The 26,248-nt window shown below is 44.7% G+C and overlaps 1 pseudogene across 1 annotated transcript in view; it reads right to left on the minus strand.

The window, feature by feature from the left end:
- Positions 1 to 4,309: 4,309 nt before the first annotated feature.
- Positions 4,310 to 26,248, minus strand: part of LOC309519339 (glyoxylate/hydroxypyruvate reductase B-like) — a 102,881-nt pseudogene continuing 80,942 nt past the window's right edge. Inside the window, exon 4 of the transcript XR_014224627.1 lies at positions 4,310 to 4,957. The product of XR_014224627.1 is annotated as a glyoxylate/hydroxypyruvate reductase B-like (transcript). The remainder of the gene's footprint in view (positions 4,958 to 26,248) is intronic.

Consider the following 26,248-nt stretch of genomic DNA (forward strand, 5'->3'; position numbering starts at 1 on the left):
TGGTGGAACAGCTCTGTCTTGCATGCCCTGCGGAAAGATGTCAAGTCCCGCAGGGCCCTAGTCTCTTGTGACAGAGCGTTCCACCAGATTGGAGCTGCAGCCGAGAAAGCCCTGGCTCTAGTTGAGGCCAGCCTAACCTCTCTGTGGCCTGGGACCTTCAGGATGTTTTTATTTGCAGACCGTAGGTTCCTCTGTGGGGCATACCAGGAGAGGCGGTCCCGTAGGTACGAGGGTCCTAGGCTGTATAGAAACAGTTGTTTCTCAAGGAACCTTTTTTCCTTTTTTGCCAAAATGTCCTGCAAACAAATCTCCTGATTCCCCATCCCTGGGATAAGATGGACAATGTTTCTGTTCTGTGAGTGTGACCATCTCACCCTCACATGCCCAGCTGCCATTTCCAGACTGTAAGGTAAAAGGTAAATGACCACTAGTCAGTTGAGTCCAGTCAAAGGCGACTATGGGGTGTGGCGCTCATCTCACTTCAGGCCGAGGGAGCCAGCGTTTGTCCACAGATTGCCTGAATCCCTGAGTTGTTGGGTGGCAGCAAAGTGTGACGAAAGCTGTTTTGTTGTTGCTGCTGTTTCCTTCAAAGTAATGGCAGTCACACTTGCACAGCTAATGAGCATACATGACAGATGGCGCTCTCCTCCTTCATAAACACGGTGGGGGGAGCCAGATTCTCAGAAGAGGCCCAAGACAGAGCCAGCTGAGCTTTATCTGATTAAATGTCTAACAACTGCAGCAACTTGCATAATGTTTCCGATGCTTGCGTTCCCCTGCTTAACACGTTTGAGCAGGCATGTTATTTTTAACCTATACAGACATCATGTCTAACACAAATCACATTTGCTGAAGGTTCCAAGGTGGCTTGCACTAGCTCCCGGCAGTCATTTGACCACATGCATTGAATATGTTTTGACAAGGAGAAGCCTCACACCTTTAACAAGCCACAAACTTTCCAGCCAGGTTCCCAACTTGCTTTGCAACCTGCATGTCCACTTGCAACGCTTTCATGCTTGCTAGACAACGGGGGGAAATTCGATTCAGCTCTTATTTAAAAGTGACTCTGTCAATTTCCAAAACAATATGAGAACCGAAACACAGTTATCCTTTGAAATCCAAACTTCTCTGAATTTTGTGAGGAAGTTTTCCAACCAAGCAATACTTAGAAAAATAAGATATAAAATGCATTTTTGCTTGCAAAAATTTGGACATCAGTCAAAACTGCATACAAAAATGGGTTTATTAGGAGACATTAACACTAAAATGCTTTTCATGAGTGTGTGTTTTTTAAGGGGAAAAAATCACAAATTGCTACAGAAATGTGAACTGAATTTCAGATTGGAAAAATGGGAAAGTGAGAATGTTAAAATGGACAGATCCTTCTACCCCTATCCTTGCAAAAAGGGGTTCAGGTAAAAGAAGTCTCCAACCTTCTTCTGCATAGCTTAGAATGCTTTTCTATTTATCTACTTTAATGTGCACATTCCCATTTTTTTCTAAGTGGTGATACGAGCACATTGCTCACTTGGCTTTCCAACACTGTGCATTGCTGCTAGTTACTGAAAGGGTAGCAGAGTGCACAGCAGAGTGTGAAGGTAGCAGAGCGCACAGCATGATGTGGGCACAGCAGCAGAGCCATTCTGATGCTCCCAATGTTGCAGCCACATCTCACTGAGCTCTGTGCTCCCTTGCCCCTCCCCATCTCAGGAACCAGCAGCAATGTGCAGCTTTGGGATGGTAGGTAAACAACACCATGCTGTCCACACCAACCCACCCTTGGCCGCTTTATACCTATAGTAGAATAGCAAAACATTGTCTCAATTCAGTCTACATGCATCAGAAATTAACTTCTTTTTACAAGTATTTTATCTGCTACCAAATCCCTGCTAAAGGTCCTATCATATACAGTTTGGAGGTGAGACTGTCATCCCCAGGAAAAAGGACCTTTTCTGTGGCATCCCCAAAGCTCTCCCGGGAGACAGGTGCCTGGACAGGTGCATTCATTTTCCAAGAGCAAGAGGGCTTCATTGGACTGAGAAATTATGGCGGAGTTTTGAGAACATGAAATGAACCCTGTTGAGTGCTGCTAAAATTAGCCTGCCTGTGGGGTGAGTTCACCACTCCTAGTTGGAATGTTTGAATGTGCTGGCCATGAATATCCTTGAAACAAAGGTCTTTTTTAAAAAGGGATTTGCCATGCTGATGAAGATGTCATGTGGAGAGTCTCGATGTACCTAACCCATGTTCCTGGCAGCAGTTGGCAGAGGCTCAGAGCCTAACTAGGGAAGGGAGGCTATCTCTGTGTGAGAGAGAGACCTCTGATCTGCCCAGGTGTTCTTGCACTTCATATGCATGCAACTGGGCCTCCCAGAATGGTCCCATATCAGAGGCTTTCAGCATTACCCAGTCATTACTAGTCCACTAGACGCTACAGCTTTCACACTGCATTGGGTATAGAGCTGCTTCCCTTTTTCTTTTGCCATTTACATCCCACCATCTTCCTGTTGTCAGCTCCAGTCGTCTGAGCTGATAAGGCTCATCTTCCTCCGAGCCCACCCAGCAGAGCATCAAAACAACACAACGGAAGGATGAGATAGGTATGAGCTACACGTCATGCTTTATTACTAAGCTATGCAGAGAGCAAAGAAATATACATCTTCTCTATACAGAGAGCAATTGAACAAAGGAAACAGGAAACCAGTAACGTCACATCCCATCTCCCTTTCCCATGAGACTCTAGTAGCCTGGAATCCCTGGAATGTAAACACAGTCCTGTGACTGCAAGCAGCTGCACAGTGAGAAACAGAAACTAACACTTCCATCCACAATAGGCAGCAGGGGTGGAGGAGGAGAAATTCAGCTCAGTTCACATTTGAATGTGGATATACCCAGGGTTTTTTTCTAGTGGGAACTCACTGGAACTCAGTTCCAGCACCCCTCAGGTGGGTGCCATTGCCATTATAGGAAAACATGGGAGGTGTTCATGGTGAGTTCAGGCACCTCTTTTCCTAAAAAAAATAGCACTAGATATGCAGTACCTAAATCACAATTCCAAAACAATAATCAAAATGCAGCCATCCTTCAAAAATTTGCGCTGCTCCAGATTTTGCAGTGAAAGTCTCCATCCATATATTAATGGACACATTAGAAGAAAGCCTCCATTGAAAAATGTATATATTTGTGAAAAGACCATCACATGTGGGGAAATTGCTTCCTGAAATATGCATAAATGCATACATTTGCATACATATGCATACAAAGCTCCATATAAAACTGTGTCTATTACCAAAAATGCACCTTAATGCTATTTATTTTTTATGTTTATTTTTCTTTTAAATTGCGAACTGATGTGAAAATGTGGTGAACTGAAGGCTTGCAAATTGAAATTGACATATGCATCCATCCCTACTAGGCGGGAAGGATGCCGCCAGGTGAGCACAGAAGCAAGAGATGCACCTGTGCGTAGGTGCAACATCACTCTCCACCTCCCTATCCCCCTTCCTGGGTTGCACAATCTCATTCTTACAACCACTCTTTGAAGTAGGTTAGACTGGGAGAGGTAGACTGCTCCAAGATCAACCAGAGAGCTTCATGGCTGAGCAGGGATTTGAACCCAGGTCTTCCAGGTCCTAGTCCAATCTTCTAATCACTATACCACACTGGCCATCATTATTCTACTTTGTCTTGGACTGCCAGTAGAGGGCTAATATATCATCTGTTGAGCAGATCCAAGGCCTCTAGGTGGCTGTGCTGGAATAACAAGAGTTGCATGTGTATGGCATAATTGCTACCGCTACCCCAATCCCCTTGACTGTAATGGCACCAGGTATTTCAGCGAAATGTGTTGTTGGCCAGCTCTCTGCCCTTCATATATTTAACAAGGAAGGATGCTGGCTCTGATAAGATCCCAAAGGGCTGCTAAACCAACCAGGCGGAGATTGGCACTCACTTCAAAGTGATTCTCTTATTAAGGTGGAACATTTGGATCAAGGCTCGCGAGCACAGATAATGCTTCTTGCAGATGTCTACATACTCAGCAACTAGTTATTTATTTATTTACTTATTTAATTTATATACTGCCCTATACTGTGCCTGCAGGTCTCAGGGCAGCTCACAAGATAAAATGGCTATATAAAAACACAAAATACATAGTTCTTTTACATAAGAATATAATTGCAGAAAATGTTTACAATATGGGAGGCCATAAATGAAAGCTAGGATGAGTTTTGATTCTCATACTCCATTGTGACTTAGCAGTTGGTGTACTTTGCAGATCAGCCATTGATTATTAATGTTCTCCACCAAACTATTTGGTGATCACTTCACTGGGGAGGTCATTGAGAACAGTGTGTATATTTCCCACTGCTTCTTCTGTCATCATAAGCAGGGCTTGCACAGTTGCAGTTCCAATGTGAGGAGTTATAATAACATTTTTCAGTAGCAATAAGAGGTGATCCCTTGGCAATGGTTCAGGGTCAGCCACATCTAAAGCTGCAGCCTTAATAACTCCATTTTGGAGCGCTTCTACCAAGGCATCTTGATCAACTACTGCGCCTCTGCAGATGTTGATGAGAGTAGCCGTGGGTTTCATCAGCTGCAGCTCCCTTTTCCCAATGAGCTTGTGTGTCTCAGATGTCAGATTCACAACCAACATCACAGTCAGACTGCTGGAGCAAGTCTTCTATGTTTTTACAATAAGTGGCACCAATTGCCTGTTCTTCTTCCTCTTTTCTGTGGTTCCTGTTGTGACAAAGGATGTTCATGTCAAAAGCTTTTGCTCTCTTCGCTAAGTTATACCCAATGCTGCCCATCTCAGAGATCCCAAGAGTGGTCCAGGTGACTTCTACTCCCAGCCAGTCAACTGCAAAATGTGTGGTATCTGGAGATGTTGCAATGTGACAAGCTTCCACTAGTCTTCTTGCAGATGCCAGCATTAAGGCCATTTCTACGTTCACTGTGGAGACAGAAACAGCATTTGGGATGTTGATTATTTTTACTCCAAAGCTAGAAGATTCAGTTAGAGAAGAGACCTCTTTTTTAAAAAAATAATAATAATGATTTTTATTAACAGGCCAATCAAATCACATTAATTCCAAATCACATTAATTCAAAATTATACAGCCAAATTTTTAAAATTTTTGTTGGGGGTACCCATACTTCAAGCTCCGAAAGGGGTCCAAACATCACTCTTGCTGCTGCTTTGATTAAACAGTTCTATCCAGTTCTGTCCAGATAGTCTTTTTGTTATTTTCTTCATCTTCTTGTTGTTATCATATATTCCTTTCTTTGTGATCTCTGATAATCTTCACAAGCAGGTGAAAGACAAACATCTCCTGTGTGGGTTTTACACTCTCCAAAAATCATATCACATAAAGGACAGACGCCATTTCCACACCTCCGTTAAAAACATTCCCACAGTCTGTCCGTTGATTCACAGGCTTGCCAATCTATATCTCAGAGGGACCTGCCAGGTCAAGATAACGTTCCGATAACCATACATTCACATTCCAGTGACCCTGGTCCTCCTCCCCCTCGTCCTCCTTCGGCAAGCCTGTCTTCACGAGATTCCATTTATTGCTGCATCATAAAACTTTCCTTCCATTCCCCGATGTTTCCACCAGTTCTCTCTTTAATCAGTAATTCATTCCCACACAGTTCTTAGTCTCCTGCTTGTGATTAATAATCGCAACGATTCTTCTTTCTGGAGGGGAGGGTTATTGGTACTCACATAAGGCAAAAAAAGAAAAGTTTTTTCCTCCCCCCCTTTCCGTTTCACTCCGACATACCAGTCTTTTAATGATGATTCTTCACTTGATTTGTTTATCCAGCCCGTCGCTCCGCTCCCAGAGATCCCATTAATCAGCAGTCTTTATTCCCGATCTTCACTTGATGTATGTGCATTAGCTTCTTACCAATTATATATTTCCAATTATATATTTCGAGCTAATGCGAACCAGTGCGCTGATTGGAGACAGCATCAGAGAGAGCCGATCTCACTCGAGGGCTTCGTGCCAAGTGTCCGCACCCCCTTATTTCGAATCCGGGGGTGAATTATGGACACAGCTGGCAAGGCAGTTCCCCCCCCCATCCTCTTGTGGGGGCAAGGGCTACATACTCCCATAGCAGCCTCTTAATTACCTCGTGTGGGTCGGAGAGATGTTATTGTCGGCCATCTTCCAATGCGCCCCCTGGTGGCCCAAGAAGAGACTTCTCTTATCTGATGGTCGAAGGTTGGAGAAAAAATTACAAATCTCCTGAGTACAGAAGCATCCCAATGGCCCCTTCTGTGTAAAGTTAAGCAGCCTTTCTGATCTGTCATCAGTGCTTTTGATAAGCGTGGAAGATGCAGGAAGCTGCCTTATTCTGAGTCAGACCATCGGTCCATATATCTCAGTATTGTCTGCATTGATTGGCAGCAGCTCTAAGGAATTTCAGGCAGGGTTCTCTCCCAGTTCTACATGTTCTACATTGAAACTGGAACATCTGCATGGTCTGCAAGTGAACTATAGTCCTTCACCAATTGAGGAGGACAAAATGGCGGAGTTGTGGTTTCGTGGGCAAATGTTTTATTTTCAGACTGCCACCCTCATTAAAGGAATCTTCGCTGATTAATCGTATGAGTTCTAATGGATTGTTTAATTGATTAAAACTGCATAACTTTGCATAAGAACGAAGATGAAGCACACTGTTGTCATGTTGCTGTCTTAATACTGTGAATTGTCTTATCATTATGGTTTGGTCCTAGTAAGGTTTAGATGGGCTGTAATGGTACCCACATCCCAGCCCCCTTGCTGGAATAGAGGACCTATTGAGATGGCCCACCCCTAGAGACTAATGGAATCAGAAGGATTTCTGAATGCTCTGGGGGATTTTCCAATTGCTGTGGTTGGACTCACTTTGCAATAGCAGGTTGCATAATGTCATCAACTTGATCACTCCCAGGTGTCCTTAGAGAGTTTCCTGATATACTGAGGAGCTGTACATGATGAAACAGGAGAGGTGGCAATGAGAGCATTAGGATCAACAAGTTGAACCTGGTTAGGCTGCTGCAGCCTGATGATTCTGGTTCTGATGATTCTGATCCACTTCTGGTTACACAGACACCATGCTGGGTCACGACAGTAGCTCAGCTAGGCCATCACCACGTTCTCACAGTGACTAACCAGATGGCCATGGAAGTTGTGGCCTTCTTCTGCCCATTAACCTAAAATAATGTGCCCCGTGTCTTCATTTCACAAGGGGGAGGGTACTTGCCACGCAATATATATTGTGGTTTTTACGTTGATCTTTTCTGTGAATTGCCTTTATTCCTCCGAGTATAGGGCGGTACATAAATTCAATAAATAATAACAATAATAATAATAATAACCACTGCCTCTGAGCAGGGAGGTGGAGTATGGTTGTAGTTACTGACAAGGTTATCCTCCATGAATTTATCTAACCCACTTTTTAAACTATCCATTTAAGCATTGTATAAATTAATTAATAATAGCAACAACATTTTGGGCTGCTTCTTTCCTGCTACAAACCGATCTATTCCTGCAATATGAATATGGAACTTTGGTGTATCTATCATTCTAAAAACAAAATGCTCTAGCTGGGGGGGGGGGGCGGGCGTGATTTGCTTGAATCCTCAGACTGCAAATTTGCAAATAGAAATTCACATCCAAGAGTTGCTATTTTGGGGTGTTGTTGTTTGGGGGGGGATGCCAAATTGCAAATTTATATCATTTTCCACCCGCCCCCTCACCCAGCTTGGGTAGAATGCAAAAGCTGGACTCTTTAGCATGCAAGATTGTAGCCCAAGGTGGTATATGATTGCCAAATAGTACAGCTGAGAAATATATCAATAGCATTAGCAATCACTCTTTGTAAAAGGAGTGTGAAGAAAGGAACATATTGAGTTACAAAGTCCACAAAGGAATGGAAACATCAGTGAGATGTGTTTTCAAAGGGTTTCCTATAAAATAGTTTATGTTCTTCCCCTTTTCCCTTTTCACGCTTCTGGAGACAATAATTTCATTAAGCGATTAAGTGCTTTTATTCTTCTGAATGGTTCATAGGGCCCAAGAGCATGAATTTCAATTAGCGATTCTCCCTTAGAAAGCAAAGGATGAGGAGGAAAAAGGAGCTGCTCAGAAAGAGGCTTTGTTAGTGTGAGTCCTTATTACATATAGTTGTGTTAGCAGCAGCAGGTGGCAAGGTGGGCAGTACGTGGTCATCACTGAATGATGGAGAGTGGGAGTACAGCCTATTAGTGACCACAGTACAGTGGTGTCTCGCAAGACGAAAAGAATCTGTTCTGTGATTCTCTTCGTCTAGCGGTTTTTTCGTCTTGCGAAGCAAGCCCATTGATGGATTAGTGAATTAGCGCTATTAGCGCTATTAGCGGCTTTTAGCGGCTTATCTGCTGATTGGATCAGCTGATAAGCGGCTTAGCGGCTTAGAAAAAGGGGGGAGGGGAAAAAACCAGCAGGAACTCGCAAGACATTGTCGTCTTGCGAAGCAAGCCCATAGGAAATTCGTTTTGCGAACCACCTCCAAAACGGAAAACTCTTTCGTCTAGCGAGTTTTCCGTCTTGCGAGGCATTCGTCTTGCGGGGCACCACTGTATAGCAAGAGCAAAGGCAGGATAAAATCAGGGCTTTTTTCAGCCAGAACTCACTGGAACTCAATTCCGGCATCTCTCAGGTAGGCATCATTGCCATTATAAGAGAACATGGGAGATGTTTATGTTGAGTTCTAGAACCTCTTTTTCTAGAAAAATAGCACTGGATAAAATAGAACCGCACTGTTCAAGGTTGTGGCTGCTGACAGACCAGAAGCATCAAGTGTAGGCCCAGATGTAAGATGTCACCAACCCACACCTCTGCCGGTGATGACTGCAGTGGTGAAACAGCCACCACCAGGTATGCTGCTGCCATGCAATGCCATCAGTAAAAGCCAGATCATGTCACCTGCTGTCACTTCATGTTAGGCCATCAGATCTAGAGCGAGCCATGCCCCAAGTGAAGACATTGGTAGACTCTTAAGGTGACTGTCACTTGACAGCTTTTCCATCTTACTGAAAGGCAGCAGTAGCCAAACTCATTCTGGTGGTGGGAGGAGACAGCTTAGCCCTTCCCAAAAGTTCCTAAATCCTTCAGGTTCACCTTATCCACCTCCTGCCACCTTCCTCTCCCAAGAAGTGGCCTCTGGCTTCATCTTCTGGCTTCTGGTTCCCTTCTATAACTTCTTCTGAGGCTTAAATGCTTGCAACATCTCGCCAGCAGCCTCAACCTTGCCCAACAGCAGCTCCTTCAAGCTGATTGTTGGCAGGCTACTGATGAGTAAGCAGATGATCTTGTGGATTCTTCCTCCCATTCCACACCATGACTAATCATTATGCCCAACCATGACCTATGTGAGAAACAGGGGCAAATAGAATTATACAAAAGTCACTAACAGGTCAGTCTTTTCAGTTAGCTGTGTGGCTCCAAAGTCTTACAAATAAACTCACCTGCCTTCCTGTTTGTCGGACAAGCTGAGTTTTATGCAATGTGTGGAGAAAGAGGGAAGGGGGAAGAAAACACCTCACCTATTTCCCTTCCTTGTTCCATTTCTGGAAATTTGTTCGCAGAAGGTCAGGTCTAATTTTCTGATTGTGATAAGAAATGTCAAATGAACAATTTTACCATTCAAAGTAAATGTATTGTGAATAGCTTTAAAGGACTTCCTCTGTGCTTGCTGCCAAGACTAGAAGACTGACAGGCACTCATGAAATCAGCAATCAAATATTCTCAGACTGGTTGACATCTGTCATGAAATGCTGGTGGTCATCACCGAAATCCTGTCAAAGTATCCACTATGACTGTTGGATATCAAGTATGATATTTCTGGATTAGGGAGACGTCAAGTCCTGCAAGTTCCAGCCAGAGCTGCTTCTTAAGAAAGACACACAGTCTCTGAAACTGACAGCCACCAGCAATAATTTGTACAGGTCTGTTGCTCCCATGGCCTTACCCTCATTCTTAGTGCCACCGGCCCCTGGACTGGATGTACAGTAGTTAAGAAGTCAGGCAGGTGGCATCAGGTTGAGGACAAACTGAGGTTGGTGGAGCAGTGTCCCATTTGCCCTAATAGAACAGCCCCCAAAGCTTCCAGGATACACCCTTGCCCACCTCGCATAGGATGGAGAGGGAGATAGGGTAGGCTGCCCAAGTATGCTTCTCTATGCTTTGCTCTGCAGTGGTAGGATAAAATAGCAGTCAGCAGCTCTGTGTGGCTGACAGTCTCTTTCTAGGTCTAGCCCTTGCACTTAATACATGCCATGCTACTCTGGAGTTTCAGCCTAAGCCACTTAATGGAAAGAACAAATAAATACACCAAGGACTCTCTTTGAGAAGAAATAAGATGTGCTGTAGCACTGTAGCAACACATTACAACAATTCAACAATGCTGTAAACAATGCGGCAATTAGATGACACGATCCCCTACTTCCATTCATTCTCTCAAGTGCTGGCCTACAAAAAGCAAAAAGAAAGACCTGGGGAGGCTTATTTTTAAGGTATGTCTGCATCAGCACTCATCTGATTTCATTTCATTTCACATTTGTCCCTAGCTGCTATCCTGGAACTAATCTGCACACATTTCTCCATCTTCCTCCTTTTGGAACTGCAAGCTCAGGAAGATTTCCCCCCTCCCCTAATAAATGCTGAATTTGTGCAATTGCACTCAGACTCACCCTCATACATTTGATACACTGCGCCAAGTAAAAGGTGAGACAGGCTTGTGAAGTAGTAGGTTCAGAATATTGAAGCAGGTGGGCTTTTGTTTTGAAGCTTCTGCTACTAGAGGAATGTCATAGGGTGTTTGGATGAATGGGAGGCAAGGCTATGATATCTCCAATATCATATTACAATAGTTAAGCATCTCTATGTAATGTGTCTTTAGGTTTAAAGTTCTGATTAGTTGAATGAAATTCAACATACTGGAGTTCACAGTGCCTTTATAGGAAGTGCCTGACTAGTTCAGATAGCTACTACTTTAAACAGTCATGGCTCCCCTGCAAACAATTCTGGGAACTGTAGTTTGTTAAAAGTGCTGAGAGTTGTTAGGACTGTTCCCCACACAGTGTTACAGTCCTCTGAGTGGTTTAACAATTGACCCCTCTTCCTAAGGGACCATCAGAATTGCAGCTCTGTAAGGATAATAGGGCTCTCCTAACAACTCTCAGCTGCTTCCTTAACAAGCTACAGTTCCCAGGACCTTTGGAGCGGAAGCCACGGCTCTTTAAAGTGGTCTTGCAGTGCTTTAAATGTATGGTGTGGTTGTGGCCTTAGTAATTGCTATCACCTGAAGGTCCAAAAACACCCAGAAGGTTCCCCATCTCTGTGTTGGATAATGGCAAGTTCTCTCTTAATTCAGGTGCACCATACCATATAATAGTTCCCCTGGTGGTAGAACAGCCAAACAGAAGAATCTGCTGGTGTTGCTGGCATGACGCTTGGTCAGAGGTTTGCACATCTGATCTGCTCATCAAAAGAGGGCAATGCACTGGCCCTTAGTGGTAACCTCTTTCACAACCCCACAGCCCCAGGTCCGTCTTAGGACACAATTCTTAAGCTGAGTGGAGAAATTACTTCTGGTAAAGGCCAAGGGCATGATTCTGACAGAGGATGTCCTTGTGAAATCATGTGGCTTGTAAAACTGTCAGGAGGACAAATGCCTTTTTAAATAGTCTCCTCCTTCAACCCAAGCTAAGACATAATTACCAAGCATCCTTATGGGGAGTATATGCCTGGTGGTTAGCCATCTTTCATGGAGCAGCATTCTCTTGTGTTGGGAGGGTATCTCTCCATGCAGATGTGAAAGGTGGTGACTCAGAAGCAGTGGCTGATGCCCACTGAGACTGGCAGTGCCAAAGGCAGGAAGCCTGGACAATAGGTGGAACCAGAGCCGATGATGGGCAGAGCCAACTAATTCTGATTCTCCCGCTTTTCTTCCCACTGAAACTAAGGAGGAGGAAGCTGTCGGGCAGAGGCTGCAAACCCCAGGGCTGCAGTAGAACTGCCTCCCTCAGAAAGGTGGTAGACTCTCCTTCATAGGAGATCTTTAAACAGAGGTTGGATGGCCATCTGTCAGGGATTCTTTAGCTGTGATTCTTGCCTTGAAGGCTCTTGGACTAGATGGCCCTAGATGATTCTAAGCTAGGAGGCAGGCAGGTGGGGGGCTGGCTGAGGGGCAGACTGAGGATGGTGGGGCATTTTCCATTGCACTCAGAGCGCTACAAGAATGTACAAGAAGCATCAGCATGAACACGACATCAGCTCCAGCAGCCACAGCAGTGGGAGAATCTTAAGTGTGTGTGACAGTCAGGCTTGCCCTTTGATAGCTGCTTCCATTCCTCTCCAGTGACTCTGCTGCTGGCGAGACACACCAGACTGACAACCCTCAAGACTAGAGGCCATCATTTATTCATTCAGAGGCCTGAAGTGCATGTTCCCCCCACACCAGCCTTCCCTGCTTGTTACAGAGAGAAAGATGGATCATTCCTTTTAGCAGCCAACTAGAGTGGTCCGTGCTGATCACTCTGGAGGAGAAATGGGGCTACGAACAAAAAAGAGGTTACCGCTTAGGGTGAGGGGAATACCCTGAGAGATAAAGATGGACAGGACAATCTGTTTCCAATCTGTCCGTTTTGCATGTCTTCATTCATAAGTCTGTTCTCTCCTGTTTCCAAATTGATCTATGATCTAAAATTGTTGTTGTTGTTGTTGTTTAATAACAGTAGCAACAACATTAATAATTATATTTCATCTGAAGATTCACATTAAATTTATGATCATTGGCATAGATTATTTAATAATCACTGACCCACTTTTTTTAAGGCAGAATTTGGCTCAAATCTTGTAGTTCCATAAGACTGAAAATTCTTTTCTTTTTTTCAAACTTTCTAACCTACTATTCCAAAATTCACCATGACATATGAGAAGAAAGAATGTGATGCACAAATAGCTATTTACTTTTGATAATTTATAATGATAAGCATAGGATTATTAGGAGTATTGATTGATTGTGTGTTATTCACTGGATGATAGGTGCTTGTTTTGAGGTACACCGGGTGTATTTGGCATGGAACACAGAACATGCCTTATACTGAGCATTGGCCCATCTAGCTGAGTATCATCAATGCTGATTGGCGGTGGCTCTCCAGAATTTCAGGCAATACTTTTTCCCCCAAGCACTGCATTGCAGAGGATTGGACTAGATGAACCGCATGGTCTCTTCCAACTCTACAGTTCTATGATTCTTCTACCTTGACATACTAGGGGAAGAGGATGTTTTAATGTCATCATCATCACAGAGGTGTCTGTGGTGGGGATTCCTTGATTGAAAATGTCTAGCAAACCAGATTGGTAGTTGGGTTCCTATTGAGGGTATTTGGCAAGCCAACATGACAGTGATATGGGATTGATGATTGGAGTGATTATTCTGTGTTATTATGGCAGTGGACGAAGTTGTATGAGAGAGAGAGAGAGAGAGAGATACCTGGGTGCTGTTTTCAAGCCAAGCAGATGCTCTACAACTGAACTATGACTTTCCCCTCACAGATGATCACCGAGACTTACTAACCGATACCCCTTTCTCACTGATATCCCATAAACATGGACTGTCTTGATTCTATGAAAGAAGGAGTGGCTGAGGAGGATGAGTGACCCAGGAAAATTCCCAAGGGCCATGTGGAGAGGCCTGGAGGGTCACATTTGGCCCATGAAAGCTTATACCAGAACAAACTTAGTTGGTCTTTAAGGGGCTACTGGACAATTTTATATATATTTTTAAATGAAAATAAGAAGTGAGGAACCTCAGACTCAAGGGCCAAATGTGACCCTCCAGGCCTCTCCATGTGGCCCTTGGGAATCTTCCTGGGTCACTCATCCTCCTCAGCCATTCCTTCTTCCCAGGCTATACCTCTTGCACCTTCCTTGGGTGTTTTTGCCTGACTAGAATGCATCCCTGAACTTTGATCATGCCTCTTACATGCCTGGATGGAGGACAGAAAGGGCTGTGAGAGTGAGAGTGCAAACTAGCCTGATAAACAAAGATAAAATTTAGATTACTGTATTTTTTGCACCATAACACTCACTTTTTTCCTCCTAAAAAGTAAGGGGAAATGTCTGTGCGTGTTATGGAGGAAATGCCTACGGGTGGCATGCCTACGGATTTTCCTCCTCTAAAAACTACGTGCGTGTTATGGTCGGGTGCGTGTTATAGAGCGAAAAATACGGTAATTATTCTGCCCACTTTTGCCCCTGGGTCCAACCACCAGTGGCATGTGACCCCCAAAACGGTTCTGCAGAAGGAAGAGTGGCCCTTGGTTGTAAAAGTGCTCCCCACTGCTGGTACAGGTGGTGGAGAACAAGGAGAAGGATGATACATTTGAAGCAACACAGAGGAACTGTGAAATAATATGGGATGAAGATGTCTAAAATGTAGCCCTCCTCTTTTACAAAGAATGGAAGGTTCTTGCTTGTATATGTGCACCGTGTTCACCTCAAGGCACCTTCCTGCGGTCCCTGGCTGGCGTGCAGGATGAAAAAAGTAGTTGTTGTTCTTACAATACAGAAGGTTAAGTCTTTCGGTTATTGTCTCGGTGTTTTTGTTAAGCAACATTGTTCCCCCGGTTTTATGAATGCTAAGGTCATCCAATCCTCATAGCCACTGTGACATGATTTGTGAGATTCTCCAAAGGCCAGGGGCTGCTCCCTGCCAGCCTCTGAGTGCACATCACATTTGCTGCTTGATTTGTGGAAGGAGGCTTGGAGACTTCATGGAGGCAATAACAGGGATCAAGGGCCAAGAGGAGGGCATGGGAGAGAGAGAGAGAGGGGGGGCTGCTATTTAGGAGAATTGGCCCTGTGGCTTTTATGGGGCAAGCCGTCTTCAGAGGCATCAGGATTAACACTCCGGAAGAATTTGTTTGGCTTCTTCATTGCAAAGGCCAGCGCTGCCGTTATTTATTTGCCATCATTATACACCATGTTTTAAGAGGGAGGAGACACCTCTCAGAGTACTTTTGTTTTTAAAATTCACTTCTAAAATGGATGTTGTGCTCAGGCTCCCAATCTAAAAAGAGAGGAATCAGGAGGGAAAAGGGATGTGATGAAGGAGGGCAAAGTAAGCTCAGGTTCCTAAGGTTACAGCTGATGTCAGTGGCAATTTTGGGTAGCCTGTCCTTGCAAAAGAGCACATGAGGGGAAGTGCCCCTCAGGCTGCAATAAAAGGTTCACTGCTCTAAACATAAAAAAAGGACCAGCCTTGAGCAACCCATGATGACCAGTTATTTGCATCAGTTAGAGATCAATTCTCAGAAGTGCAGAGAGAGCACCCCTGGGTGTGCCTTGCCTGCTTTCACCCCCATGCAAATCTGATACCACCCATGAGACACTGACTGCCTTCACACAGCAGATTATTACATTTTCACAGCCTTTTCCTAACTTTAATTTCTGCCTTATATTTGACTTTACACACTTCCAGGAACGCCGTGGAACATAGCACAAGTTTAGTGCACATTGTGGGCCCAGTGTGTCTCCAGGCACGCCAGCAATGAGCTCTAAACTTGTGCAATATCCCACAATATTTCTGGAAGTGCCTTTTATGTAGTGTGGCAGCTCAAATATAAGGCAGAAACCAACAGTTAGGTAAATGCCATGCAAACGAAATCACTTGCCGTGTGAATGCAGCCACTCTCCAGCTGAACCAGGCAGTTAATCCAGTAGACTGGGCTCCCAGTCAATTTTTCTGAACACTGTTGGATCCCTTTCTTTTCTTCTTTTTTTTCAACTTACCCAACTCTCTTGCTTGTCCCTGTCTATAAACTCATGATCAGTTGTAATGGTCCCATTGATTCTCCCCCCCCTTTTTTTTTTTACATTCAGAACCCTGCAGGGAGAGAAATGATGTTACACTGCATTTATTTTAAGGGGTTTCATTTTTATTCATGAAGAGACATTTGACCTGAAAGAAGATATATTGCACCTTCCTGAAAAAGTAAATGGCACTGAAGGCATTTCTTCTGCATATGATTTTGATGCACCAATATAGCCTTCACGTTCACCTTTCCCTGGCATATAAAAAATCCATGGCAGCCTTTCCAGGGTCACTTTTCTCCAGAGAAGAAAGGATCGAGTACTCTGGGAACCTTTCTAACTATTTTCCTTATTTGCAGATGCAGATGTTGAGGCTATAGAAGGAAGCACACGTGAAATAGCACATACAATTTTCTCCTCTCGGTCTGCAGGTAAAAACTGATTTGATGTGCATTACAATATGGCTTTGAACAAAGATCAGCTCCTTTCCCCATCTGGGGTCATTGTCATATACTAATGACCAGATGATAGCAAGCTAAGAAAGACCAAACTATACCAAACTTAGAGAGAGAGAGCCGTTTCTTCATTTTGCATTACAGAACACTATAGGAGGTGTGGGCAACTTATGGTCCTCCAGATGTTGCTAGGCTTTGCCTCCTAGATTTAGAATTCCTGATCACTGGCCAAGCTGGCTGGTTGGTGCTGAATTGGGGAGGGGGGTGTCTCATCTCAGCTAGGAAATTAATGGACAACAAGGCTCTCATTGGCTACTAGCCATGATGACTACTGTCTAAGAAAGTATGCCTTTGTATCCAAGTTGCTTAGAGCCACAAGTGAGAAGAATGCTTTTGCATTCAGGTCCTGCTCGTGGGTTTCCCCTAGTAGGCATCTAATTGACCACTATGCAGGTGGGCCTTGGGTCTGATCTAGCAGGGCTCTTCTTATGTTCTGACAAAGCCCGAACACGTATTCAATGTGTCCAGGACTCAGACTTCCCTTTCCTTCATCAGACCCCACGGGCACATTTTTCTGGAATTAACTTCTATTCAAAATCACCACTTTCCAGCCGACTCAAATAGGTACCAAAATTAGTGCAAGAGTCAAGTAAGTGTGGGGAGGAGGTGAATTTGGAATAGTTCTGCTCTTGTGTGATTTTATTTAATCAATTTCTTCTCCTCATTATTGCACATTCAATACAAAGTTTTTTTTCCCTGTGGCCATAAGAAAAAGAAATCAGTGCTAGGGGGGATTAATTTCCCCTTGTTCTGCTAATGGAGCAATTTTCCACTTGTCACTCTGAAAATCTCAAGGCAGAGAAGGCTTGCAGTTAGCAAGTGAAAAACGATTTGGGGAAAACGGCAGGACTCAAGTCATTAGGGTCCCAGGAACATTCAAAACAAGGGTGGAATTCTCTCCTCTGATCCGTAATGTGGATCTGGAACTTGCCATCTTCTTTTATCTGTATAAGCAAAACCTTCTCGCATTGTTTTTTTAGATGCAACAGAGAGTCTGAAGAAAGTATCATGAAGCAGTCCCATTCTCATGGCCTGAGCACTAGAAAAACAGGGAGGGACATACAGCAATGTGGTACCTGCCAGATGCTGTTGGACTACAATTCCCATAATCCCTGATGACTGGCCATGTTGACTGGAGCTGATGGCAGTGGCTTTACCATAATAAAAAAATGGTGAAAATAATAATACATGGGGTGTGGTAAATTGGCCCCCATTCAAGGGTGAGAGTGACATAATCAAATGCATACAACTGTAATTGTATATAACTAGTTATGTATTAATACTTATAAAATTATGCTGCATAAATATTATACCATATGGGGCTTGACTCTGTTATGCACATTATAAATATCTATAATATACATATTTTTATTATTTAGGGGAAAAAATGCATACAAATCTATGGGCTATTAAAAAAAACAACAACAACCAACAATGCACAAGCAGCTTCAACGTCCGAATATACTTGATGCAAGAAGAAGTCTGATGTAGGCAGACTGGATTGGGTCAGAATTCTGTGTATAAAACTGTTTAAAATGAATTTCTCCTTTATCCCTAAACTGGATTTCAAGAGCAGCGGAACACAGGACAGAGACAACCAGAGGAACAGTAAAGACACAGTAAAGCAAAATAAGCAGGCTCACTCCCTAATTGCTCATGAATGTGGGGGTTATTTAAGCAAGCCCTTCCCTGTAAGCTGGTCACAGCCTAGCACTGCTGTGCAAATGCCTCAGAAAGAACTCACCGCGTGAACCCTGCCTTTCCCTCTTTAAAATGCAGCGCTATAATGCTAGCAGTAAAGTTCTATCTATATGGAAATGTGCATTTCTGGCATTTCTCTTACAATAATCAAATGATTTTAAAAATGTCTTCTAATGCGCAGCTAATAAAAGTTTGCTTTTTTTTAAGTCAGCCTAAAGCTGTTTGCACAATAAGGAGCAGATTTATAATGTACTTTCTTTTTTTCTTTTTTTTCTTTTTCTTTTTTTGCAATGTTGCCTTTTGCTGTTGTTCATTACAAATTCTTCCAAGAGACAAACCTTTCGGCCATGGCTCTGTGCTATTTAATCCATGCACTCACTCTGCCGGCTGCACTGACTTCACACCACAGGTCGCAAACACCTATAACTGTAATGTCTGTTTCCATACCCCAGGGGCCAAAGTCTCAAGCGGTGTCGCTCCACCTGCCTGACCTGCCTGGCCGGCCAACAGCAGCTCTGCTCTGACACCAAGTGGATTGCTTGTCCTCACGGTTTGCTCTCCCCCGGCGTGTTTCTAACTGGTGCCAATGCCCCCTGGGAGTATTGATTAGCCATTGAAATCTTGTTGCAAGTAATGATGAGGCTATTAACTAGAGGACATAAAAGCAAAGTTGGTGTAACTAGAAATTGTGTAAAACATGAAGTGTCTTGTGATGTTTCATGCGGTCGATCAATTTCCGGGATTGTTTCTTCTTAATACAGCTCTGGATTACATGGTGCACACCGAAAAGCTCCCCATATCTTGCCCAGAAAATAGAGTGGCAGGGGTCCTAACTACAGAAACATTGCAAACCAAGGCAGCAGGCAGAAAAGGTGAGTCAGATACCTAGTCACATGATCTCTCCATGTTTACACTGAATCCATGGAGACGGAAGAGGTATTGTGCTGTTATAAGAAAAAAAAAACCTGCTCCTTTTTCCTTATGGGGTACCCAAGAGCTCATACAGAGTCCTTAAGAAGGTTCTCTATCCATAGGAGAAAATAACAGAGGCCAACCAGAGAATATTGAGAAACAAAGCAGCTAGTAAGCATGATTTTTATTAAACTGTTGCAACAGGGTGCTCACCCCCTCCCCCCACGCAGGAGGGAGGAGGAACCCAGAACAAAGGTGTGCAAGCCCTTATATAGACTTTTGAAATTGCCACCCTGTAGCTCAAAGGACTTAAAAAGCAGAGACATCACCTTGCCAACAAAGGTCCGTATAGTAAAAGCCATGGTTTTCCCAGTAGTGATGTATGGAAGTGAGAGCTGGACCATAAAGAAGGCTGATCGCCGAAGAATTGATGCTTTTGAATTATGGTGCTGGAGGAGACTCTTGAGAGTCCCATGGACTGCAAGAAGATCAAACCTATCCATTCTGAAGGAAATCAGCCCTGAGTGCTCACTGGAAGGACAGATCGTGAAGCTGAGGCTCCAATACTTTGGCCACCTCATGAGAAGAGAGGACTCCCTGGAAAAGACCCTGATGTTGGGAAAGATGGAGGGCACAAGGAGAAGGGGACGACAGAGAATGAGATGGTTGGATGGTGTTCTTGAAGCTACTAGCATGAGTTTGATCAAACTGCGGGAGGCAGTGGAGGACAGAAGTGCCTGGCGTGCTCTGGTCCATGGGGTCACGAAGAGTCGGACACGACTAAACGACTAAACAACAACAAGCTCAAAGGACCCCTGACAGTTAAGTCCAGTCATGAACGACTCTGGGGTTGCAGCACTCATCTCACTTTGCTGGCCAAGGGAACACACGTTTGTCCACAGACAGTTTTTCCGGGTCATTTGGCCAGCAGGACTAAGCCGCTTCTGTCTAAACCAGAGCAGCGCACAGAAATGCTGTTTACCTTCCCGCCAGAGTGGTACCTATTTATCTACTTGCACTTTGATGTGCTTTCGAACTGCTAGGTTGGCAGGAGCAGGGACCGAGCAACAGGAGCTCACCCCGTCGCGGGGATTCAAACCGCTGACCTTCCAATCAGCAAGCCCTAGGCTCAGTGGTTTAGACCACAGCGCCACCCCCCAATACATCATACATACATCACAGAAGGGGCGGTCTACAGCAGAATCCTGCCTGGCAGGAAACCTGTTAATGGGTTTAGCTGGAGAGCCTGGCCATTCTTTTGTGATGATAAATACTTAATTCTGGAGTCCAGGTCACAGACTCACCCTATTCATACACAAATGTGCCCTTAAGGCAGGATTTGTGAGCACAGAGAGAATGGGGAGGCTTTTCCCATTTCCATCCAAACTGCAGAGGAATATTTGAGGTCACTGAAAGAGTCAAAATGGGCTGTTTTCCTGTCCTGTTTCAGACATGTGTTTTATATATTTATTTATGTATGTGTTTGCCTGGTACATTTATGAACATTTATTTTATATCTTTAACCTTATAATTCTCATAACAGTGCCCAGTGACCCCATCACTGACCCCACGGTAGGAGAGAGAGCCCATATGGAGGAGGGGGATATCGAAGGCTGCCAGCCACAGTTGGAGGCAGTAATGATTCTGAATGCCAACTTCTGGAGGGTACAGGAGGGGAAAATGAACTTCTACTCAGATTCTGCTTGAGGATTTCTCCGTCTGGTTGTGAGAACAGGATGCTGGACTCAAAGCGGCCATTGGCTATTTTTCTAAAAGAAGAGGTACCAGAACTCGCCATGAACCCTTGTTCACTTATAATGGGCATGGTGCCCAACTGAGAGGTGCCAGAACTCAGTTCCAGTGAGTTCTGGATGGGGAAAAACCCTGGCTCTTACTGTATGGCCAGTGATGAGCCTGAACAGAGTCAATGTGTGTCCAATGTGCCTACAAGTATAGGTCTTGTATATGCAGTTTGGAACCTTCCTACTTCCAGGGCTCCCAGTCAAACAGTGATCCTACACATATACAACTTCTAGGTTTGGAGGCTTCCACACAGGAGACTGGGAGTAGGGACAGCAATCATGATCCCACTCTCCACTACGCTTCCACGCACATGTGAATATGGCTGCAGTTGTTATTCTATACTCCTGTGATCAAACAGCACAATGACTGAATTTTTATATTATTATTGTTAGAATAAAAGGTAAAGGTAAAGGGACCCCTGACCATTAGGTCCAGTCCTGGCCGACTCTGGGGTTGCGGCACTCATCTCGCTTTATTGGCCGAGGGAGCCGGCGTACAGCTTCCGGGTCATGTGGCCAGCATGACTAAGCCGCTTCTGGCAAACCAGAGCAGCGCACAGAAACACCCTTTACCTTCCCGCCGGAGCGGTTCCTATTTATCTACTTGCACTTTGACGTGCTTCGAACTGCTAGGTTGGCAGGAGCAGGGACTGAGCAACGGGAGCTCACCCCATCGCGGGAATTCGAACCACCAACCTTCTGATCGGCAAGTCCTAGGCTCTGTGGTTTAACCCACAGCGCCACCTGCGTCCCTATTGTTAGAATAGCACCTTCTAATAGCACTAAAAATAAGAGGATAGGTTCTTGCCCTGATGAACTCACAATCCAAGACCCAGTGCAGAGGAAGAGTAGAGAAATGGGGGCAAGGGTGAAAGCATGTTTCTAGTCCTCAGTGCTACGGAAACAAGCCTGAAGACCTCACAAGGCCATGCAATCATCTCACATAGCTAGCAGCAGCAGCAGGTGGGCACAGGACTAGGAATGAAGAAGGGAAGATGTATAATACAACTCAATAAGGATATGGGATCCTATGCCCTCCCATTGCCTCCCCATATTCTCTCCTGTCTCTGGAATCACTGTTTATTTCTCCTCCCCCCCCCAAAAAAAAAGGCTTGAAGATCGGGGTTACAATCAAGCTTGTTAATGCAAACTAAATAGGCATATCTGTATGCATTTTATTGATTTCCCATGCCTAGTTTGCATGGAGACTATGAAGGCTACGTGTATAGAATTTTCCTGGGTTTGGGCACAAAATATGTGCAGCCCAAGAGAAGAAGTGCAAGGGTGAAACTCTTTTTCCCTGTGTCCCAAATTTCCCTCCAATTGTGGCTTTCTATCACTCCCCCCTAGCAATGCGAAAGTAAAATATTCATGTAGCGCCATTATTCTAATGGCTCTTCCGATTATGGATGCCGCAACCAGCTCACAAGCCATCAGAGGAGCCCCCAAGTTGTCTGCTCCATTTCTTAGTTTAGCTTTACGACTATTGCCATGGGTTGGCATTAAATCCTAACTAGTCAGCAGCGCATTCTCGATCAGAATTTGTCAAGCAACAACAGGAGGCTGGCTGGAGGTAAATATATGCATAAATATAAATGCAAGCACTGTCCAGATCTGGGATGGAAGTAATGTGAATAGGAAAGGTTTTTTTAAAGGGGGCATATGCTTATTGCTTTTGATTCTAGATGCAAGAAAGTGCAGCCATGGTTTTACGGACTGCAGGGTGGCCTACACAAACAACAGAGAGGAACTGTGGTGTAGTGGTTATAGCAGCCTTCCCTCTCCTGGTGTCCTGCCTCATACCCAACAAATGCAGACAGAGGCTCTTACATGTAAGTAAGAGATATTTATTCAGGCAAGCAATGGTACAGGCTTGGCAGCAGATGCAGAGTTCAGGACTCATGGTTCAGGAACCAGGCAAGACATTCAGAACATGATGGAAGCAGTGAAGACTAACTCTTTAATAAGGATGATGGGGTGCAGGTCTCTGCATCTGAAGAGACTGCAATGTGGGAAAGACTGAAAGAGAGTGGAGTTTTGGATTCGGTAAGCTAACAGTGTCATGGAGTGCTGGTTGCCTCCTTGGAGGAGACCTTAGGTGCGAGCAGTGGACTTTGGCTGTCTCTTAGAGTCTTTAAGCTGTTCCGCTCCATCTCCCTTCAACCTATATACAGTATTTGTAAATAAATGCAGATATGACATTTGCACCTACTAATCTCTTTCCAACAAGAAACAAAACCTGGGTAAGCTATGCTCCTAAAATTCCTGGCTACTTGGAGAAGTGAGGGTGGGCACAACAATATTGTATCTTATCAAAGGAACCCTCCCCTCTACAGCCAGGCTAGGGAGTTGCTCTTCAATCACAACTCCCATCATTCCTGACCACTGGAAGTGTTGGCTGAGGTTGATGGGAGTCGGAGGGAGGGTCACAATTTCTCCAGCCCTACTCTATAATTTGGCAGCACTTGCATACTTTTCCAGCCCAGTTGTTTCCTTTCCCTTAATCATTTTCCTTTCCTTTCTCTTTTTCCCTTCCTTCTTTCCTTTCTCTCTCTCTTTCCCTCCCTCCCTCCCTCCCTCCCTCCCTCCTTCCTTCCTTCCTTCCTTTTCATCTTTCTTTTCTTCTTTTTCCTGTGTTTGGGGCCTTTATTAAGGTCCAGGGATTGCATACTCCTGGGGGTAGTAGATGGTTGCTGGTTGCTGGAGGACCCTGGGTGAGGGGGGGGATGTCTGTCTCCCAGGGTGAGAGGCTGGGATGGCATGGTATTACTCAGGGTAGATCCACTGAGATTAATGGCAGACCCTCCAAGTGTCCCCCTTTTCCAGGGATGTCCCTGGAAAGTCATCCTGGTTTCTGATTTGATCCTGGAATGTCCCACTTTTCCTTAGGCTGTCCCTATTTTCATTGGAGAAATGTTGGAGGGTATGGAGCTATCTGACCCCTAAGCCATTTCATTATATTTTTATATATGTTGGAAGCCACTCAGAGTGGCTGGGTCAACCTAGTAAGATGTGTGGGGTGTAGATAGTAAAATTATCATTATAGAATGGGACGTCCCTATTTTCACTGGAGATATGTTGGAGGATATGTAATGCGCCTAAGTCATCCATGCATACTTCTTACAAAAGGTTGACTCATGAGTATGACTCATGGGTGCAGTCTGGAGCCTCTGGCATATCAGCAGTTAAACACACGGGTAGCACACAAAGCATTCCTGGCAATCAAAATGGCCGCAGAGAGCTTCAGTGGCAAAGCTGAGAAGGCACCAGAGCACCAAGAGAGCAAAGCAGCTGTAACTTCTAGGGCAAGCTGAGAGCTGATGGAAAGAGAAAGATAGCTGGCAGGGGAGAAATGATACAACAGCTCAAAAGAAGAAGGGGGAGACGCAGACAGATCTCCTCCCAACACAATGAGCTCCTTTGAGGCAGCAATCAAAGCTAATAGTTCTATTAACAAAACAACAAAAGGCCCCAGCAAATTTGCTCTCTTCGGTTTTCAGGACAGTTGCAGAGTGCAGTGGCATTAGGAAGATGTTATCCCGAAATTGCTTCCCCGCTGTCAAAGTAGAAAGGAAGCCAGGTGCAGTCATTGTTGGCAGTGAAATCTGGAAACTCGGGCTCAGCAAAAGGATCACGGCAGTCTTACTCCTTTGTCATTTTTTTTTAAGCTGCCACATTCTTCCACCTGTGCTTGTGCTATCCCAAGGAAGGGCTTGTCACTCAACCCAGGTACAGTGGTACCTCGGGTTAAGTACTTAATTCGTTCCTGAGGTCCGTTCTTAACCTGAAACTGTTCTTAACCTGAAGCGCCACTTTAGGTAATGGGACCTCCTGCTGCTGCCGCGCCGCCGGAGCATGATTTCTGTTCTCATCCTGAAGCAAAGTTCTTAACCTGAGGTACTATTTCTGGGTTAGTGGAGTTTGTAACCTGAAGCGTATGTAACCTGAAGCGTATGTAACCCGAGGTACCACTGTATAGTGTACTGAAACAGACTACAGTAGTACCTCAGATTACGAACTTAATTCGTTCCAGAGGTCCATTCTTAACCTGAAACCGTTCTTAACCTGAGGCGCGCTTTCGCTAATGGAGCCTCTCGCTGCCACCGTGCAATTTCCGTTCCCATCCTGGGGCAAAGTTCGCAACCCGAGGTACTACTTGTCAGATTCTCAGGCCGCAGTCAGAGGTAACTGGCCATTCTCCAGGCATTCGGCTTGAGATCCTGGTTGACCTCCCCGTCTACGTCTCCCGGCAGGATACAGGCGAGGTCACTATCTGTGATCCCACTCAGCGTGAGAGGGACACACCAACTCCTCCCTCCTCCCTGCTTCCCTCAGGGAGGGGAAAAGAGATAGACAGAAATCTATTTACATGTCTCTATTTCTGTCATTGCAGCAGTACAGAGAAACGTGTCTGTACTCTCCAGTCTCCAGCAGTAGAGTGAGAGACTCCACCCCTGTACTTCCAGTACAGGTCAGATGACACTCTGAGCTAACATCCAGTGCTCAGTACAGTGAATAGACTGCCCCTTTCTTCCAATAGTACAGTCCCAAACATAAACATCCTGTTTTGCATTCCAGGCAGCTGCAGCTCGCTCTTGCATTGCTGCTTTTTCCTGACACTACTTCCAGGTTAGCAGAGTTTGTAACCTGAAGTGCCTGTAACCCAAGGTGTCTGTAACCCAAGGTACCACTGTATTGTCGTTTATTTGTTGGAGAAGGAAACAGGTTGTCTTCTCTCAAGCAAGCACTTCTTCTTTCAGGGAAAGTCCCCAGCACTCCAAGAATTAAGATGTACTGTAGATGAGAAAATGCAATTCAATTCCTCAGAGGACAGGGACCCTGAGCTGCCTGGGAGGTGGGGATACTGCCTGGCAGGATGAGTGCAGAACAGATGTGAAACCATTGCTAAGAGCAACATGTAAAGTTGGAGGGAGACGACAGTAATTCTAACTCCACACACAACCGCAGCCTTGCAATTTTTCTTAGCTCACTTCAGGCATGGCCCCTTTATGTAAAAGCAACGTGCAAAGCAGCACAGCATAGTGGCTACAGTGTGGGAGGACCTGGGAGACTCAAATCTCCACTTAGCCATGAAACTCCCTGGGTGACCTTGGGCTGCTCACTGTCTCTCAGCCTGAGCTACCTCACAGCATTGCTGTGAGGATAAAATCAGTCAACTCAGTTGCCCTTTTCTGCCTTGGATAAATTTGTCATGATATTCAGACTGGGCTGAAAGTGGCATCTTTTCACCTGAACAGCTCCTCTTTCAAAACACATACGTTGGCACTCCAGTAAGCATCCACCTACTGATTCCATTACACTGACATTCCTCTATCTGTCAGCAAAAAGCGATTTGTAGAGAAATGCAAAAGCAGCTCAAGGTTGGCTAGGCTGATGAAATTCAGCCAACAATCACAAGATTATGAACATTTTTATTTTTATTATTGCTGTGTGTGCCGAAAGA

This window comes from Podarcis vaucheri, assembly GCF_965113315.1.
Source record: "Podarcis vaucheri genome assembly, chromosome: 15".
Lineage (NCBI taxonomy): Eukaryota > Metazoa > Chordata > Lepidosauria > Squamata > Lacertidae > Podarcis > Podarcis vaucheri.